The sequence below is a fragment of the Lissotriton vulgaris genome, chromosome 2_1 (genome assembly GCF_964263255.1).
Source record: "Lissotriton vulgaris chromosome 2_1, aLisVul1.2, whole genome shotgun sequence".
NCBI classification, from domain to species: Eukaryota; Metazoa; Chordata; class Amphibia; order Caudata; family Salamandridae; genus Lissotriton; species Lissotriton vulgaris.
In genome coordinates, this window is record NC_141687.1 from 1,187,120,588 (window position 1) to 1,187,131,161 (window position 10,574).

Below are 10,574 nucleotides of genomic sequence, written 5' to 3' on the forward strand. Positions count from 1 at the left end.
GAGCGACGCCAAGTTGTAGAAGTTGTGGCTTCCCTGAACAGTGGGAGGCGAGCCCCCAGGCCAAAGCTGGCAACGATGAAGGACTGCGGAGCCTGGACTCATACAGCAGACATAGCTCCAGCAGAGCCTAAGAAGCTAAACTGCAGAGAGTGACTCCAGTGATATCAGATGAGATGATTTAAAGGCTTTCCTTTACTACTGTCAATGTCTGAAGATGTATGAAAGATGCTATGCTTGAACAACACAATGTTTAGGGTTGGAATTACATGAGATGATCCAGGAGGATGCTTGACACCCTATGAGACGAATGATGGGTGGGGAACAGACCGAGGAAGATCGCATGATGCTACTTCAACCCTTTACTTTTCTCTACTTTTGAACTACCCATGAGCTCTGCAAGTGCTTGTTGTAGGATTTTTTGATGGTTTGGATGAGAGGAAGTTGCCTACGTGTACTGGGGTGTGGGAGTTGGGGTATATGTACAATGTTACTTGAATGGGGGTATTGGGTCAATACTGTAATGATGTGGGGGCCCTAGGCCCACATCGCTAATAATGCATGGATTCAGACACAGGTTAGATGGTTAACTCACTGTCCCTGAGCACGTGCGCTCAGACCCTTTTATTTGCAGGGTCATCTGACTGATGACGCCTGTGGTGGGTGGGTGTTCAGTGTGTGACAAACATGCTGAACACTAGAACGTATCTCTACGATACTACATCCCTCCCAAACTTTAGTGAAGGTCCAAACAAAAGGAAGTCCGAACCTGCGGCAGAAAATCACAAAAGTGCAAAACAAACATAACTCGACGTGGACGACTTCCACATAGTCTCTTCACTGCTGGTCATCTGCCGGCGAGGGTGTCCTTACAGCCGGGACCATTAGTTCTCCTTGGCACCATGTTCTGGTGCACTGTGGACGTGCTCCTTTGTGTACTTGCGCCGTGGAATTTTGCTTTCAAGTTCCTTTCTTCCGACACCGTAATTGGTGAAAAGATGCAGATGGAATGATGTTGGACCATTGGTGTTCTGCTGTCCACTGTATACTCCTGGTTGAGGTGTTTTCTCCAACTGGTGGGGGTCTCTGACAGGGTCTGCAGTTGCAGGGTATCACTCTCACCGATACCCCTCTCTCGTGGGTGTCCCCTCTCACGACGCGGAGGCCCTTTGCTGCCAGGTTTCCACTAGACCGGTGGGCTGCAGCCTTGTCGCTCCAAGCGCATTGGAGGAATTGATACGGGTCCCTTCTCAGTGTTAATGTTAATGTTAATGTTAATGTTATGGTGATTTGTATAGCGCACGGCTGCCCCAGCCAAGGGGCGTCCCGGTGCTGCGAACAGACAGTTTACAGAGAAATAGAGGCGCAGAAAATGGAACAGTTATTGAAAGAGATGAGTTTTGACAGCCTTTCTGAAGGCTAAGAGATCCTTTATCCCACGGATAGCTTCAGGCAGACTATTCCATAACTTGGCAGCCAGGAAGCTGAAGGATCGGCCGCCCACTCTGGCCAGTCTGGTGCGGGGGATGATCGCAAGATGCTGCCCCTCTGAACGGAGCGATCTCCTAGGGATGTACTCTGACAAAAGCGGGCGAAGCATTGGGGGGGAGGAGGTTTTAAGGATTTTAAAAGCTAGGCACAATGCCTTGAACTGGACCCTTTTGCCCACCGGGAGCCAGTGCAGTTTTTTCAAGGTTCCAGATACCGAAGAATAGCGCGGGAGACCTACCAGAGCCCTGGCTGCCGCATTCTGAACTCTCTGCAATCTAGTGATTTCAGCTAGATTAGCCCCCAATAAAAGAGAGCTAGCATAGTCCAGTCTGGAAAGGATGGTTGCCTGGACAATTAATTGGCGAGTGCGGCAGTCAAAGAACTTCAGAATGGGCCTGATGTTACGCAGGATGCCAAAGCACGTGGCAGCTACTTTTTTAGTGTGGTGAGTGAACTTTAGAGCAGAGTCCACCCAGACTCCCAAATTTTTGACGCATTCCTTTGGCATAGGGGGTGGGCCTAAGACATCAGGCCACCAGTTGTCACCCCAGGACGAAGTGTTTTTCCCCAAGAGCAGTATCGCAGTTTTCCCGGCGTTTAATTGAAGAAAATTCGCCGTCATCCAGTTGGTGATGTCAGTGAGTGTCTGTTTAAAGTGATGAGCCTCCAGACCACTGTTGTCATTAAGTGACACCACCAACTGGGTATCATCTGCATAGGATACCAGTGCAAGTCCGTTTCTTCTAGCCGCCTCCGCCAGAGGGCGGACATATACATTGAACAGGGTGGGGCTCAGTGAAGAGCCTTGCGGCACTCCCTGTCCAATGTTATGTTCGTCAGAGATGTAAGGGGGGGTAGAGACTCTGAAAGACCTGTTGGAGAGGAAGTCTCTAAACCATCTCAAGGCTGTCCCTGTGATTCCAATTTCCTCCAATCTCGTCAAGAGGACCTCGTGTGACACCGTATCGAAGGCAGCACTGAGGTCCAACAGGACCAGTGCTGCCGTACCGCCGGTGTCAAGGATGGTACGGAGATCCTCTGAAACACTGAGCAAGGCGGTCTCGGTGCTATGACCGGCTCTAAACCCGTGCTGGGAGTCATCCAAGATGTTATTGGTGAGGAGGAAGTCGGACAAGATGTTGTTGACGTGTGCCTCGATGATTTTGGCAGGCCAGGGAAGCAGGGAGTTGGGTCTGAAGTTCTCAGGAAGCGAGGGGTCTAAAGCGGTTTTTTTTAGGATGGGAGAAACCCAAGCCTGCTTCCACTTGGAAGGAACTTTGGCGGTCGAAAGGGACAGGTTGATGATGTCTCGGATGTGTTCAGTGATAAATTTGTGGGCTTCACAAAAGGTATCCGGTTTTAGGGGGTCTGCCGGGGAGCCAGATTTAATCTTTTTGCAGATTTTTAGGAAACTCTCTCGCTCGAGCGTAGGTAAGGAGGAGAGAGAGGGCCTGGTAGGGTCAGAGATGGCCAATGGCTGCGGGCCTTTAGGAAAGGTGTCATAAATTTTCTTGATCTTATTGGTGAAAAAATTAGCCATATTATTACAGAGGTCAGGAGAAATGATAGTGGTATTAACGGTTTTTTTTTGCAGTAAGGTATTTCAGAATTTTAAATACAGCTTTCGAGATATTAGAGCTGTTACTGATTTCATTGGCATAATATGCCGCCCTTGTTCTGCAAACCTTACGATGGTAGGTTTTTTGAAGCAGGACATAGTCCTGTTTGAGGTTAGCATCGTAGTTTTTCCTCCAACCCCTCTCTGCCTTTTTGCATTCCTTTTTCAATGTTGCTAATTCGGAATTATACCAAGGGCTAGCTGTATGGGTGCGAACCTTGGTGCATCTGGCCGGGATCAAGGTATCAAGTGCCTGGGTGATCCAGAGGCAGAACTGGTCATAACCTACGTCCAGATCTTCACTAGGGGGTGGGGGATTTAATACCAGGAGATTGTGTAGGTCTTCAAGACGAAGTTTTCTCCATGGCCGTTTCTGAACTAATGGAGTAGGCACCGCTGCAGGTCTCAAGTTGCAAGGGATGGACAGAGTTACTAGATGGTGATCGGTCCAGGTCATAGGGATTGGCGAGCCTGCGGAGCAACTTGTGATGTTGGAAAAAATGGGGTCAAGAAGGTGACCCGCTCTGTGGGTGGGGCCAATCACAAGTTGATTAAGTTGGAAGGCCGCAAGATCAGCAAGAAAGGTGGCAATTTTGGGCTCAGAGTCCCTATCAAGCTGTAGATTGATCACCTATGATCGTAAAATTCGCTGTTTTGAGAATGTTGGTGTCCAGAAACTGTAAAAGTGAGTTAATGAAAGGAGTATCTGCGCCAGGGGGTCTGTAGATCAAAAGGCCAGTCGCGCAGAACTGTGAGTTAGCTTTGATCGGGAAACGCGCGCTTTCACTGCCCTTAATATCCACTTTGCTAAATTGGCAATCAAGATGGGATTTGATTATTAGCGCCAAACCCCCCCCCCTCTCGTGCTCCTATTCACCGTGTGAATGGTGTAACCCGTGGGGGTCGCCAGGTTGCAGACCGAGTCCATTTCATCGAGAAGCCACGTCTCAGTCATGAACAGGGCATCGAGAGAGTGGTCAGTTAGAAGGTCAAAAATTTCGGAGTGGTGCTTATGCATGGATCTAACATTAAGATGACCTATCCTGAAAGTGTGGGTCTTGGGGGGTTTGGGTTTAGTTTTTATAGTGGAGCAGAGTTGAGAGGGATGTAATAGGGGATGTCGTATATGGGCCGGGTTGCGTCTAGCACAGGTGCAAGTGGGGTGCTGAAGACCCAACAACTCAGCTTGGAATAGCACATCTTACCGTTTAATGATAAATTAAAAAAACAGGGAGACTGGCGCCTGGCGCTGCCTTAGCGCGGACGGGCGCAGACGGGCAGCTCTTTGGCGGGTCTTCGGCGGGGCTGCGCGCGACCGCTGCGCGCCCGAGGGACTGCGAGGGCTAAGTAGCCTACAGGAAGTAGAACACTAGAGCGCTAACCGCTCTTCCTGCAGGGCGACCGGAAGTGCCCCTACGAGGAGATGCAGGGAGGCGGCTCCAGCAACAGTCAGTGAGGCGTGTGGTGCAGGGGGAAAGTGAATTTTAAAAAAGTCACAATTTTTACAAGGCACTAATCAAGTTACGCAAATTACAATTTAAAAAAACAAAGTTTTAAAAAACGAGCGCTATCTTTATCTTACTGCCCAAGGTCAGAACGCAAAACGGGTCGGGGACACTGCCACTGTCTCCTCCCCGCAGCGCGCTGCAGCCCCTGCTCAGCCTAAGTAGCCTACAGGAAGTAGAACACTAGAGCGCTAACCGCTCTTCCTGCAGGGCGACCGGAAGTGCCCCTACGAGGTGATGCAGGGAGGCGGCTCCAGCAACAGTCAGTGAGGCGTGTGGTGCAGGGGAAAAGTGAATTTAAAAAAAGTCACAATTTTTACAAGGCGCTAATCAAGTTACACAAATTACAATTTTAAAAAACGAAGTTTTAAAAAACGAGTGCTATCTTTATCTTACTGCCCAAGGTCAGAACGCAAAACGGGTCGGGGACACTGCCACTGTCTCCTTCCCACAGCGCGCTGCAGCCCCTGCTCAGCCTAAGTAGCCTACAGGAAGTAGAACACTAGAGCGCTAACCGCTCTTCCTGCAGGGCGACCGGAAGTGCCCCTACGAGGAGATGCAGGGAGGCGGCTCCAGCAGCAGTCAGTGAGGCGTGTGGTGCAGGGGGAAAGTGAATTTTAAAAAAGTCACAATTTTTACAAGGCGCTAATCAAGTTACACAAATTACAATTTAAAAAAACGAAGTTTTAAAAAACGAGCGCTATCTTTATCTTACTGCCCAAGGTCAGAACGCAAAACGGGTCGGGGACACTGCCACTGTCTCCTTCCCGCCTTGTCTGAAGCTCCACCCGAAAAGGGTGTTGTTGGCACTTGTTCTGTCGCATGCTACCGTTGTTCTCCCTGGATCTTCAGAGCAAGCTTCAACGGTCCATCTCTCGTTTAGGGATCCGCTGCCACCGGTGTCCCTGAGGCCTCTGCCCCTGGATATCCACGGTTCTGTGTCCGTTCCAACCCAAAGGTAGTTGTTACCAACGGACCGGCCTGCTCGCTTCTCTCGTTCCCGGGTGATCTTTGGGTTGCACGTAGATGTGTGCTCCTAGTGGTGCTGTTGTTTTCCAGGTGCTGTGTCCGGATGTCCATGCATCTCTTCTTTCCCCATCGGGTGTTCCTCTTCTGGTGTGTGTTGTGGTGTTCTGTCACACACCCTTCTGTGCTCTTCTCTTTCCCCTTCGGGTGTTCTCCTTCTGGTGTGTGTTGTGTCAGACTGTCATGCACACCTCTTTGCTCTTCTCCTTTCCTCTATTCCTCCTTCGTCGTGTTGTTGTGCCACTCAGGATTGGTCTTCTCATCCTTTCTTCGTGACGCGGTCTGGTCTTCTATCTGGTTGGTCTTCCCTCACCAGGCATCACTGTGTAGCGTGCATTCTACCCAGGTCTCCCTGGTCTTGTCCTCTCCAAGGACACAGTCTTCATATCCATCTGTAACTGGACCTGTCGTCACGACCTACATCTTTCACAGATGTCTTCTCTGTTCTGTTTGTCAGATGTCTTTGTCTGGTCTCTTCGCTCGCTGACTTTTTGCCGGTCAGCATCCTTCCTCCTTCTTGCGACCAGCAGGGTGGTCGGCTTCTTCTGTCTTGCGACCAACGGGGTAGTCGGCTTCTTCTGTCTTGTGACCATCTGGTTGATCGGCTTATTTGTGCGACCATCTGGTTGATCGGCTTCTTCTTCCTGTGCGACCAACTGGGCGGTCGGCTTCTTCCTCCATGCTCCCAGACTGGGCTTCATCCGGTGAGTCTTCATTCTTCTGGTTGTCTGCGCAGCCCCTCCTTCTTTCCCATCGCAGTTTGCTTGCTTTGGTGCGCTTCCAGAGGCGCTCCGGTTGCTTCAGTGACTTGCTTCTTTGGGCTACTGCCTTGGCTTCTGCCCAGTGTCTGCGTAGTGCTTTACCGTCGTCTGCACTGCTGCGCATTTGCTTCATGCGCCTTCGCACTTTCCTGTTGCCGAGTTCTGAAGCCACCGTCGGTCCGTGTTGTGGTGTTCCTGTCTTCGCCATCCTGCTGCAGCGATAGCCTGTGGCCACGAGGCATTGCTGCACTCTCTCCCGGTGTGGCTTGAGTGCGTCTGGAGGGTTGCGTCACCGCTCCGTCGACCTCCTCCTGGTCACTCCCTTTTGCGCCTTGATGGCTGTGCTCTCTGTTTGCTTTTCTTGGGCGCACTTGCGCGTTCTCTCGAGTATTCTGTGGGGAGTTGTCAATACTTGCTTTGTGTAGCGTACCCTGGTTTTGTGTGGAGTTCCTGCACTCTTGGCACGCTCCTGCACCTTGTCTCACTATCTTCAGAGGCTGTGAGATGGCCTGACGCCACTCTGGCATAGCAGGTTAACTGCGCACTCTTCTGTGCACTTGGCGGTCCTCCCCGTGTTGCACTACTTATGTTCTGGCACAACCGTTGTCTTTCCCACTTCCATGCCTATGCGTTGCCTCGGGCACATCCACCATGAGGGATATTGTTGTTCTTCCCTGGGAAGTTCCTTGTCACCATATCCTTTTTGCTGTCAGATCACATGCACACTGTGCATTCATTGAGTACACCGAATCCCTTTCTGGCTGTGGGTACAGGCCTCTATAAGTCTCCTGCTGCTTTGTGGTGTCTCTCTCTTTTGAAATCACCCAGTTCTTGGCAGCTTTCATAATGGTTGGTTTAGGTTGCACACTGCTGACTTTTATTTGCTGTGGTCCTGTGCATAGCAATGCTGTCAGGCAAAACGCAATATTGCAAAAGGCCTCTAGGTGGCGCTGCAGGGTTAATTTATGGCGGTTCGGCCGTTTTTTAGGTCTCGCCTGTCGATGCGCATGCGCATCGAGCAAGGCGAGAGTATTGGCACTTATCCGCTCTTTATCCACACTGCAAGGAATCGTGGCGATTCCTTGCAGTGCACGAGAAATTTAAGCTCAATGCGCATGCGCATTGAGCTTAAATGCGCGTGCACATGCCCCCAGCCGCCTGCCTTGCCTACTCTCTCTCACAGCCTCCCCCAGCTCCGCCCCCTCACTACTTGATTGCACGGCCGCTAGGCCGTGCCTCCCCTACTCTCCTCCCCCCTCCTCCTCTCCTCCCCTGCCTGCCTGCCGCTAGGCCGTGCCTCCCCTACTCTCCTCCCCCCTCCTCCTCCTACTCTCCTCCCCTGCCTGCCTGCCGTGTCGCACCTCTCCCCTCTCCGCCCCCTCCCCTGCCCGCCGTGTTACGGTGAAAGGCTTGTTTTGTTTGGCAGCATTTCTAACACGTTGGTCTGAGAGTCGCCAAAACCTACAGACACAGTCTTTTCCCAAAAATATGTATATCCTTATTATGACGAATTCCACTCTTAACCTGTGCTACCATGAAATACTGGTTATGCAAAACTTTGCCACTGGCGGGAGAAACTGAGCTATTTTCAGCTCTGAAAACGTTCCCTTTAATTTGCTTGGCTCCTTAAAGAAACTTTTTCATTGAAGCAGCAGAGCTCTGCAAAGCATGTGTGCCAGCTCTGCCCCTCACCCTCCCCGTTGTACTGAAGAGAACTTGAAGGCAGAGGTGAGTAAAGCCTGCTGGCTCAAATTAAGTTTATGACGTCCTAATTTGCTCGAGGCTCTGTGGCTTCCAGCCAAAGAGCCTTCACTTGGACACCGGCAGCAACTGCGGGTGACACACCACTTGCTGCTGTCCTCTTTTTCCTTTCAAGTCCGATCCACACCTGGGACAGAACCCCTGGTGATAATATATCTTCCCTCCCATCCTTGCAAATAGTACGCAAGGCTTCCCTCACAGCAGCTGTCGCTTCTGCCATTGTGCTGCAAATGACGCAATTAACATCTATAAGTGCAATAAATTTCCCTTTCACCAAAAAATGATCGCCTACTTCTTCCCTCACTGACGACTGCTGTGCGTTCTAAAGCCAGCGCCCAGACCGGCTCGCACTAAACAACGCCAGCCAATCGGCACCTACCTGTCCATAGAATGTGCTAATTTCCTGAAGCTGCCAGGGGTTGGACATTCACGAATGCCACACCCGGGAACCCTCAATATGGGAATTCTGTAACCTTTAGCTCTGCCTGCATCACCACCTCTTCTGTGGAACAGCCAATGGGGCGGGCCTGCAGAGCGGATATAAAGCCGCGAGTACATCGGTTTCCTTCCACCACATTTGCGTCCATTCAGGAACTAATACCCAGGGCTGCAAGCTCGGCACCAGTCGTGAGAACATTCCTCATCAGAGCCGGAGAGAGCAAATCTCTTCCTGGGAGCAACAGTCGCGACTTTTCACAACCGCAGCTTTGTTTCTGCCGATCTGCATTATTTTTGTGCCTCGGAGTGAGTAAGTGAACGTGATTAAATCAGGCGCTGTAATCACGCCCTATACGATGTTTGGTAGGATAGTGCCCTCAACCCCTCAGCCTCACCCTCACTCACCCTCACCCTCACTCACCCTCACTCACCCTCACTCACCCTCACTCACCCTCACTCACCCTCAACCCCTCACCCACCCTTACCCTCAACCCCTCACCCTCAACCTCAACCCCTCACCCTCACTCACCCTCACCCTCACTCACCCTCAACCCCTCAACCTCAACCCCTCACCCTCACTCACCCTCACTCACCCTCACTCACCCTCACTCACCCTCACCCTCACTCATCCTCACCCTCACTCATCCTCACTCACCCTCACCCACCCTCAACCCCTCACCCTCACTCACCCTCACCCACCCTCAACCCCTCACCCCCTCACCCTCAACCCCTCACCCTCAACCCCTCACCCTCACTCACCCTCACTCACCCTCACCCACCCTCACCCTCACTCACCCTCAACCCCTCACCCTCACTCACCCTCAACCCCTCACCCTCACCCTCACTCATCCTCACCCACACTCACCCTCACTCACACTCACCCACCCTCACTCACCCTCACCCTCACTCACCTTCACCCTCACTCACCCTCAACCCCTCACCCTCACTCACCCCCACTCACCCTCAACCCCTCACCCTCAACCCCTCACCCTCCCTCACCCTCAACCCCTCACCCTCACTCACCCTCAACCCCTCACCCTCAATCCCTCACCCACACTCACCCACACTCACCCACACTCACCCTCACTCACACTCACACTCACCCACCCTCACTCACCCTCACCCTCACTCACCCTCACTCACCCTCACTCACCCTCACCCTCACCCTCACTCACCCTCACTCACCCTCACCCTCACTCACCCTCAACCCCTCACCCTCACTCACCCTCAACCCCTCACCCACCCTCAACCCCTCACCCTCACTCACCCTCAACCCCTCACCCTCAACCCCTCACTCACCCTCACTCACCCTCACCCTCAACCCCTCAGCCTCACCCTCACTCACCCTCACCCTCAACCCCTCAGCCTCACCCTCACTCACCCTCAACCCCTCACCCTCACTCACCCTCACTCACCCTCAACCTCATGCTAAAGATTTACAAAAAAACCCATAAACAATTCTAAAAGCACTAACTCTAATGCTGCGAGACCTATTGCATTTCTAATGCTTGTTTGTTTCTGGAACCTCACTGGGTTCCGTGCTGCTTGTCTTCGTGTCCTGCCCTCCAAGGCGTCCTGGGGGCAGAGGAAATGGAGGGCAACTCGTGGCGGGTGCTGCCTCCCTTTCTAAACAATGGCCTCACCTTCCTGCTGCTGCTGGGACAGTCTTATAACTTCTGGTCCCTGCAGACCCCTCCCGCACGCTCCCTGCGGGGGTGGGGCACAAACGTCGGAGGCTGGTCCTCGTCGACCCTGCACCTCGTTGGAATCTCTCGCTTATCAGGACGTCGCGCCTCCTCAAGCTCACTCGGTAAGTCAAATTGTTATTTATAAATTCCTGAGAGGGAGGGTGAACGCATGGTGGCACTGGTGTCCCTCTACTTGTGGCAGGGGCTTATCATCTCGCGGCTGGATTTCAGCAACGCGTTGTTCCTGGGTGCTCCAGAATCTACCATGAACAAACTGCAGCAAGTGCAG